This window comes from Oxyura jamaicensis, chromosome 5, assembly GCF_011077185.1.
Source record: "Oxyura jamaicensis isolate SHBP4307 breed ruddy duck chromosome 5, BPBGC_Ojam_1.0, whole genome shotgun sequence".
Classification (NCBI taxonomy): Eukaryota; Metazoa; Chordata; class Aves; order Anseriformes; family Anatidae; genus Oxyura; species Oxyura jamaicensis.
The window spans coordinates 19,679,790-19,690,066 of record NC_048897.1 but is presented as its reverse complement, the minus strand read 5'-3'; positions in this window follow the sequence as shown (position 1 = coordinate 19,690,066).

The window sequence follows — 10,277 nt, the reverse complement described above, 5'->3', positions numbered from 1 at the left end:
GGTTATGTAATATATCTTCCTGGCCCATAAAAGTTCAACTATATTCAATATATTTCTCAACATTTTTACCCAAGTTTTTATGTACTTAAAATGCTCTAGGATGCCACAGGCTCCACAACATCGTGCAAGGGTCATCTTACAAAACCAAGGCAGGTGAGATCTGTTACCACTACCATGGCATAGAAGAAAAACTGGTGGGTGTTACATTATTTGCTCTTAACAGTTTCTTCTTAGCTATTTCTCGTTTCCTTGCCTTGGGGTTGGTGCTTTACAAGCAGTGTGGTTACTTGTAGAATTTGCACTATAGTCAGTAAATAAACAGCTACTGCAGGAGATGAAACTAGGTCTGAGTATACAGAGGTGAAAAAGGCAGAAAGTGTTGACAAGGCTCCCAGGGAATGTATACACATTGGGGAATTTTCTATAAGGGAAGGAGGAAGAACAAGGATTGTAGAAAGAGAAAGAAGTATCATAGAAAAGATTTTGATGTTATGATACAGCAATGGTCCAGATGCAAGTGCCAGGAATTAAAAAAGATATATGAGAATCTTCCCAGCCTGTATGAGATGTTTATAATAGGTCCTCAACAGAGATGCTTACTTCCAGTTTTTAAATCTGGCATTGTGAACACTCAGGAGTGTGTTGCATGACAGGGGTCAGTGGCCAATGGCAGCAGAAGTCTTTCTTGTACTCTGGGAAAAGTGTTTTCCTTCATATTGAGCCTTCTGTGAGTGACAATAAAAGATACAACAGCTGACACCTTCTCACAATGGCTAGGAAAACCCGTGACATTTGCAATAGAAGAAAGAAAACGCAGGCTCTGAAGCATGTAAAAGACAGAACTTGTGACAGATTGCTATGACCAAGGAGTACTCATTGTAGGAATTAACATTTACTTCAGTTTCTTACTGAGACTGACACAGTGCCCCATGCTGCTGGAGGTTTACTGAAAGGCTGTTGTTTACTTTTGATTATAGTTTTAAAATAAGTGATTCTTCCTGTGCAACTCCCAGGTTAAACCATGCAGCCCCTCTCTATTGGAAGCTCACGGCAGGCTGGGCCTGACCTGCCTGAAGGGGCTGCAATTGAAGAAAAAGTCAAGTGGCAGTCACTTAATGGGGAATCTGCTGCTACAGATCATGCCACACAAATCAGCAGACCTCAGGGAGCAGATTTTCACCAGCAGAAGAACCTGGGTGTCTCAGTTTATTACCTGTCTGTAGGAGCAATGGATGGCTACTGGCAAGCAACAGCACAGCAGGCAGACCAGCACTCGTCAGCTGCTGAAGAAGCAGACAGGTTTAAAAAAAAAAACAAAACACAGAAAATGAAAACTCTGAGTATACTCACCATAAATGGGATGCGATGTCAGCATCTATAAATTTCAGCATTATCCATGGTCATGCAGGTATTCCTTTTAATTTGTTGCTGAAATCCGTAGGCTGAAATGGCCTTTTTCTTCAGTGCAAACTTCTTTCTCCACATAATTCAATTAAAGCAAGTGAAGCCTGCCCTAGAAAGCTGCATCGCAACAAATCAACACCATAGTGCAGTGCAGACGTTGGCAGCCTTGTCTGTCCATCCAGAGTGCAACTGGAAGCAACTGTTTACTGGAAAGTGATGGCTAATTATTCACCACAAGGTAAGTCTTTGACACATCAGCAAGCGCAGAGCTCCTTACAGCTGAAGGCAGTGCTGGCCAGAAGGATGAAGCTGTTGGGGTCCTTTCTGAACTTAGCTGCAGAAGAAGAAGCCACTATCAGAGAGGGAGGTGACACAAGTAGAATTAGCAGGGAACCCCACGTCAACAGGCAGATTTCCCTGGGCACCAGATGAAAAGGAAGAGGTACTGGGGCAGCAGGTGGTGGGAGAGTCCTACCCTGTGGGAAGGGAGAAGAAAGCAGGAGCAAGACCTTGGTTTTGAAACTGAAATTCCTCAGCCTGCTCAAAGAGGCAGATATACCATGAGTTCTGTGCTGCAGCCACATCCTGAGCAGTGCATGGGGACCTCTGCTGAGGTGGGCCTCAGAGCAGGCCCCAACATTGGCAGTCCTCAGACCCCCTGCTGAACGTGCTCCTGGTGTTCCAGACCTGCCACTGCTACCACCAGCATTGGGGTGGGGCAGGGTTTGCTCCCAGTTTGTTGGGAGAAGACAAACTCTCCCTGGGACCACAGGGCTAAGCAGTGTGTGGTGGGATAAGAGCTCCAGCCATCCTTTTTCCCTACGGGAAACACCTGTGAGCTCTCCTCGGCAGTGACCTAGAGATCATTTGTTCTGCGCTGCTCTTTTATTAAGCATTAGTAACCTAATTAAATTGATTCACAGCCTTTTCTTCAGTTCCGTTTCTGCATTATTCCAGCTGGTGGTGGCAAACGGGATAGAGGATGGATTTTAATGCCCCTTTATAAGTCTGGCAGGAGACAGACTCTCTGGCAGGAGACAGCCTGTCCCTAGGGTGCTGTCCATCTTCCAGCTGCATCGCCACCACTAGCACACCACATTCCCTCTGGTTTTAGGGCCAGATTTCAGTTGTGACAGGCAAGGAGCATTCAGAAAGGGACAGCGCCCTCTTCTCTTTCCCTCAGACCCTCCCAGCACTTGGGGACAGCACCTCTCCCTGAGGGACTGCCAGGAGGGCCTGGATCAAAGCCGTGGCCCTGTGGTGAGGACCCGAGGCAGCGCTGAGCACCAGCCAATACATGGGACTGTGCAAGAGGAATCACAGCAGGTCGGTAGCAAATACCTAATCCCCCTGATTAAACAACATCAGACTTTGGAAACTAAGTACTTGATGACATTTCATGATGGAGAATTTTGGGGTTTTCCCCTAGATGAAACCAAAATTCAAAGGCTAGGTCTTGAGCCCCAGGGGAGTCCAGACCTCCTCGCACAGACAACCTATGTGATTACTACAGTGACAGAACCCATTAGGACATAGCATTTTTTGTCATGTGTTTTATTAGCAATTTCCAAATTCTATATTATACCTCAGATTGCTGAAGAAGTCTTTCAACATATTACTGAAGAATTGAGTGGCTGATGTATAGTTTCACTCAAAAGCAGTCAGTATTTCAAATGAGTTTCAAAAAAACTCAGGGAGATCAAACTCATATGACCACCAATCTTGGAAATGGCTGCAAACAACTCCTCAGAACAAATTCCTGGGGCTTTCTGTAGCCTTTATCAGTGCTGGGGGGCAAAAACTGATGCATGATTGATGTAGGATCCATGGTACTGTTCCCTCCACCACCACTTCAACAATACCCTTGGAATACAGTTTAAAAAACAGATCCAGAAAGATTGTAAAATCAGAAGACAGCAAGTGTACTAAGCTCAAGGACTAGCTGAAGACCAAAGCCTAAGGATATTTAGGATCACAGCAAAATCAATATCACTCATTCAAAATAAACTAGAGCAAAAACCAAAGGAATAATTATACAAAGCAGAGTAGAATAAAAGAGAAAGATTGGAAGGAGGAACCCTAGGGTGAAGATGAAGATCTCTGCAGAGCACAGTTTGCATTGTGTCCCAGGGTCCGTGTTCAGATGGCACCACACGCACGTCTTGCTCTGTCTACAAGGACCAGCAAAAGCTCTGCTGACTCCATGCAGCCAACAGTTATGTCTATTCTGGGGCTCGGTGCTAACAGACTTTGTGAGGGAGCAACGGAGGAAGGGAGCAAGAATAAAGGCTATCGCCTCCTAAGTCTACTGTGATCTACACATACATTCCAGTGGGAGTTACTGCAGTAACAGCACAAATCCCAACAGAAGTGATGTAAATTCTTACAAGTGTCCCTTAGCCTGATTCTCCACCTCCTCCTATCAGGCAATATTTAGCAATAATGTGGGAATGGATCACACAGGGTAGTAATATATACTAGTAATATATACTGCAGTACAGGGGTAGTCATATATACTGCAGATCAGAATTGTCTTTTGTCTGTTACAGCCACAGCAGCTTGCTTGTTACCAAGAGAACATGAAAAAAAAAAAAATAATAAATTATTTAGCCCTAATTTAGTCCTAGGGCAATGACTTCTTTTACTACTGTGGTCAGTTTGAATTATAATAGAGGATAAATTCTGACAGACAGCCTCTTCTGTTGTCCCTGCATTTTTACGAAGCACCTTTTCCATCAACTCACGTGGCCATACAGGAAAAGTCTTTCAGGTCTCCCTTAAAGGGGTTGTCTGCCCCTTTTCTGCTAAGTACAAAGAAGGCCAGTAAATAACACGTGCTATCTCTGAGTCGGTTTAAATGCAGAGCAAACCTCACTCCCAGCACGGAGATGTGCTCACCAGGTTACAGTGCCTGTGCCTAAATCCAGCCCTTCCCTTTCCTTGGGGGGGGACACACAAAGGTGGAACAGTTCCCTGCAGCACGTAAAAAGCTCTAAAGCTGCTCACCACAGCTCAGCCCTGCCAGGAGCCTGCCTGAACCATGGGCTCTGGCAAATGCTGTGGTTCTTTCTCCATCTCGGGGGACAGAACCCTGCCAAGGCGTTTTTTGGATGTCTGTGTGGTTTCTACAGTTGTTGGATCTTGTCACAAACAGGTCTGCATTTATTGTCAGCCTTGTGATGCTTTCAGCCCTCTCCTTGAACACAAAGCCTTTGTTGCCTTTCTAAAGCGTAGAGCTGCTAAGCAAGGAAATTACTGGGAAAGCTTCCATAAGGGCTTCTGTGCCCCGGGAAATCACAGCAATCAGTCTAATAGAGAAATTTACGAGAAACTTTCTAGCAGTTTTGTCACAATAACTGCACACTGCTGAGGTCACTGTAACTCTGCCGTGCCTTCAGTCACCTCACCACAATGCCCTGGCGTTTCTGCCACCTGCTCGCTCCTCTGTCACTCACTGCTGCGAGGCTCAGCCATCCTGTCCTTATCCCACTTCCCGCACCACTCCGGAGGTGAGGAGCAGAAACAGCGGGCAGGGGGAGGATATTAACCATGCAAACGTCCTCGAAAAAGCAGACTGGGAGCTACATTTATGCATTCCTCTGGTAAGGCGTGTAAATAAAAATCTGACTTACTGTCAGCGGACAAATGCTGCACGCCAGGTTTGCCATTGACGCATCAAAGCCCCTGAACTGGAGAGAGTCGGGAAAAGCTTCGGAACCTCACGTGGGCAGAACGGACGAGCTGCAAACTGGCACTGCTCTTCGGAGGGGATGCTGCCAGCCCTTCGGCTCAAGATCAGCACGGGGGAAGGCAGGCTGATGAAGCAACGCCATGTCTAGCCTGCAGCACACAAGATAATCAGCAGAGATTAAGGCAGTACAAAAATCCTACACATATAAAATGCTAATGAAACAGTTTGCTTTTGCAAAGAAAATCTGGGACCTTGGAGAATTACATCAATTCCCTTAAGATTCACTTAATGTGTATGTTACAGCAGAGGCACTTACTATTAAGTACAAGTAATTTACTAAGTTTTTCTTACATTATTGTAATTTCCTGTTTTAATGGTTTTGCTTTATTGGAAAACTTTCCTATTAAAGTTGGTTGTTATAAGTCGTCCTTCTCATGCAGAAAAAAAGTTAACACAGCCAAGTATGCAAGGCGAGAGGATTGCAATACCCTTAAGTTAAACAGTTTTAAACATGGCATTCAGTCAGTACCATCACGGTGTAGACACAACCTGTGCTTACCTGGCAACCTGGCAGCATGTGGCCCTGCTCCCCTGCCAGTCTCAGCAGCTGGGCAGGGAGATGGGACAGGCTCTGGCCTGCTGACCTCCACACACAGTTACAAATCCCATCCCAACCCGCCTAATGACAAGGAATGAATCTGGAATACTACACAAAGGAAAAAAAAAAAATAAAAAAGTCACTAAATGTGATTGTGCCATTTCAATAAGCCTAATTAGCTAATAAAGGTCAGTCTCATTAGAAGCTCTTCAGGGAAGGAGCCACTGAAAGAAATTCAACAGCAAAAGGATTTTAACAAGCTGTCCTCCCTCGCCTGCACCAGGCATTTCAAGGAGGACTCGGTGAGAAGCCAAACCTCTTGAACAAGCAATGAAGGAAGGTGTTGATACACAGGCGCTCTGCGACAATGAAAATCCGCTTCTTAATTGTCAGAAGATCATTCAATGTCACGGAAAAGCGTTCTGCTTACTCTCAGCATGGGAGATGTTGGCTGTCCTGAAAGCAAGCCTGCCTCTGAACTACATCCCCTCTGAAGAAGAAATAAGTTTTTAATTCCTTCGCAGCAACCATAACAAAGGTGAGACAACATATTCTAGTTGATTTCTCTTAGGGAGCATATATTTCAAATAAATTCCTGCATTCCTTTACCTACAGGGAAGAGTAAGTGCAGAAAACAGAGGGTTGTCAAGCAAATATATGAAGCAAAACACCTAGATTCAGGTGTTTCCTGTCAAAATGCTGTTGTTTTCTTTGTTTACTTATTCTTTTTAATTTGTTACTAAAATCAAAGTAATTAAAAAAATATATATTTACCTTAATAGCTATATTTTACTGAAAGTCATTAAACTATCTTGACTACCTCTTTTGACAGCCATGGAGCCCGCTCTGACTGATCTCCGCTCTACTGCTGCAGTATGGGGAGTGACCGCTGTCATGGGGCATACAAAATTAACGTTTAGGGAGACTTGCAGGGTAGTGTTTGCTGGACTAACTTCAGAGACAGAGCCTAAGGGCGTCTGAGGCCATGAAGGGGCCATTTTGCTCCCAGCTGTTCACAGAGTCTGTTTTTCCCACCTTGCTTTTATACAGAGACATTTGCTAGCCCTTTTTTTTATTATTTTATTTATTTATTTATTTATTTATTTATTTATTTATTTTTTCTGGCAAAATCCATCTCTGTCACCAGCCAGCCGGAGCAGCAACTTGTTCAATGCCGCCTTGCCCCATCCCTGCCTCTGCTCTCTGCGCAATGAGCAGGGAGCTGCTCCACCCAGTGGGGATGAGGAGCAGACACCACAGAGGCTTCCGCAGCAGAAAAGTATAGAAAACCCAACGTGGAAGAGTTTGAGGGATGAACATCCCTCTTCTCCTCAGGGGAAGATCCCATCCCATCACATCCCACCCTCCAACTGCTCTGACTGCAGCTGGGAACCAGGTCTGAAGCCCGCAGCAGAGCTGTACGCGGTGCATCTTGCTGCTTCTAACACCAAAGGTGGACGCTGTTTTGTGGATATGTGCCTGCCTTCAAAAGCTGGCCAGTTGCACAGACTCTGCCCCGGCCAGCCGAGGAATACCAGGTCCCCAGGCTGACCCTGGCAGGACAACAGCCCCCAGCTGCGAGCCTGCAAGGGAACAGTGGGGGCCTGACCCCAGGAAGCCTGGCTGCCGATAAAACACTCCTTACTTCACTACTCCATAACCACAATACACTATAGATGGGGCCAGGATAAACTGCTCAGAGCCATGCCCTAGCCCTTCCCTCACACACAGCCAGCACCAGCCACAGCTGGGCAGGCTCCTGTACCAGGCGGCATAGACGGCTCTGCACCAGGGGAGGGGAGGGGAGGCCTGGGCCGCACCCCCCAGCTCTGCTGCCAGGTCAGCCTCACTAATTTCAGCTCTGATATGACAGCCCCATCCCTCAGGGGCAGGACAGTAACTCAATGCAGGGACAAGGCCAGAGGGTAAGAGAGATGCTGTAAGGCTGGCCCTGTAAGCACAGCACTGCTTTGGGAGGAGGTCACCTCAGATGACAGACCAGCCACTGATTGATAGTGGTAGAGCTGGATTCCTGGCTACCCCTCTCTACAAAGGGACAAACCAAAGCGAGATTTTAAAAACCATATTGCAATGTAAGCACGTTTTCTGACCCTAGGAAAGAGCCTCCTAACTGTGGCAAGAGCTTTATTTTATAAGCCCCACAAGCAAACCAAGCTTCCACCTGTTCATATGCAGACATTTCACTTCAGGAGCATTCCAGTGCTGTTTTCATGCTTGTATAGCCTTACTGGAAGCATCAAAAACCAGTAAGCACATTTCTTTTAGCTAATGAACACCGGCAGCAGCAATTTTACAAACGATTCTTATAGGTTAAACTGACCCCGCTGCCATTTTATGCCCAGCTGAATGACTGGAAACTCCATCCCAAGAAACCATAGGGCACAGTCGGGGTATGTTCTGCATCAGCTGCTACTTTACGATTAGGAACCATATCCATTAGCCCACAATGGTGGATGTAACAAGCAGGAACCGCACATTTCTTATCACTCGACAGCTGATTCCACCTGCTGAGAAGAAGCTTTGCTGTCTACAGCCTTGATTCAGCACAGCAGGAGGAAAATGGCCTATGACAACCACACTACACATCTAAAACATTTTGCAACCATAAAGAGGTAGGAGGAGAAACAGAGGGAATGAGCAGAGCTGCCACTTACACAAAGTTAAAGGAGCATCCTTGAGAAGAGACCAGTTTTTGTAAGAAAACCAGGACATGCACTTCTTTTCAGTGCCAGCCCGTGTCTGGGAGATGGGAAGCAAGAGGAGAATAAGGAAATCATGCAGTAAGAGCATTACATACTTTCTTTTACAAACAAACTTCTGCCAAACTACCAGCAAGCTTTGTTATTTACCATTACAACTCCGTAACATTAATTAGCATTTACTAGCTGTGAAACACTTGGTTACCCCTCAGACAGAGTTTCCAAACCAGAGAAATGAAGCCCCATTTCTCAAGGCAACAAATTGCAACTTTTATGCCTGGCATATATGGATGTATAGATTAAAAGCTGTACTTGTGGCCCATGGGATCTTTTCCGCAGCAGACGGCATTCAGCAGAGAACAGTTTACCTCAGGAACTTCAGCGGCAGCTTGGCCCCAAGGCACAGGGCCGCCCTTCTCTTTCCACACGGCTGGCAGTAGCGCAGCTCCCGCCGAACACGGGTCACCAGCAGAGAGCACAGCTCCTGTATCGTTATTTTTCTAAGCAGATCTCCAGACGCTGCACGAGGAAAGCACAACCCCTGCGCCTGCTCTCCTCAACCTGAGGCAGAGAAGTGAGGTGGCACCGTTTTTCCCCTCAAGATGTCGACGCTGCTGGGCAGAAAGCCCCCACCTCCAGACTCCAAGGGGGCCTAGAGGGGAGCAACGCGAGCGGAGGGCACAAGGAACCGGTCCCGTCGCCAGGAGGCAGCGACAGGAGACGACAGACCCGCGGGGTGTCGCGATGAACACCCCCAGCGTGCCCGGCCTGTCACGGGGAGGGCACCGGCCCCAGGGCCCGCAGCGCCCGCCCGCCGTGTCGCAGGCACCGCCAGAGGGAGCCGCGAGCCTGCCGCAGGAGCCGCGGGGCTCTCCTCAGCCCGGCGCCTCTCGGGGCCGAACGGGCACAGCGCTCGGCTCCCCTCACACCACGGCCCCTGACCTCTCCCGGCGGGGCCTGCCGCCTGTCCTGCTTGTAAAGAGGTACGTGCAGGTACATTCGTACATATTTCCTGTCGTTTCACAAATTCTACGGTGTTTCGTATGCAGGTTGAGCAGAGCTGGGGTGAGACCGACACGTTAGGGGTTGGCTCTAGAACTTGGGGCTGCACATCTACACCCTGCCTTGTGGATGCCGCCACCCTGAACGAGGTTACAAGCAGGGCAGGGAGCCCTGCGGCTCTATGAGCTGTTTACGCCATCTTTTGGGGTTTACAGCTGGAAGTAGCCAGTTTTTGAGCACCAGTCCCACTTAAAAACAACACCTGTGAGGTGCCGTAGACAAGTTTTGGTCAAACTAGGGGACTTAAATAAGAGACCCATTGAGAAACCTGAAGTGCTTTCTTGTGGTCTGGTGGATTTCGGCTAGAAGAAGCCATAACTGAGCTGCCACAGGAACAGAGAGCACATGGCACCCTGTGTGTTGGTCCAGAGTGCCTGCTGCCACCCCTCCAGCCCAGGACAAGCACTTCAAGAAAAGCTAGGATTTCTAACAGCATCTCCAGCTCCTCCTAAACCGTAGATATGCAAAAACCGCAGGACAAAGATCAGGGTTTTCTCAGGTGTTCCACTTTTCTTGTTCCTAAGGCAGAAAAACGTGCTAGTGATGAGGTTGCTATTTTTATGGCTCCCACCCGCCTCCCCCTCCACCACCATTACGAAAGCCGGTGTTGTCAGCCATGCCTGCTCCTCCTGCTGCCTCCTGGCTGCCTGGCAGGCTGCTCTGCTCCTCTTCTCCCCGTTCCCGTCTGCCACCGAAGGCACATAGCGTCGCAATCTGACAGCCGTGCTAGCTGCCAAAATCCTACCCAACGTGAGTCGGCACATCCTGAATTCAGTGCAGATCTAACTATCAGCCGGCATGG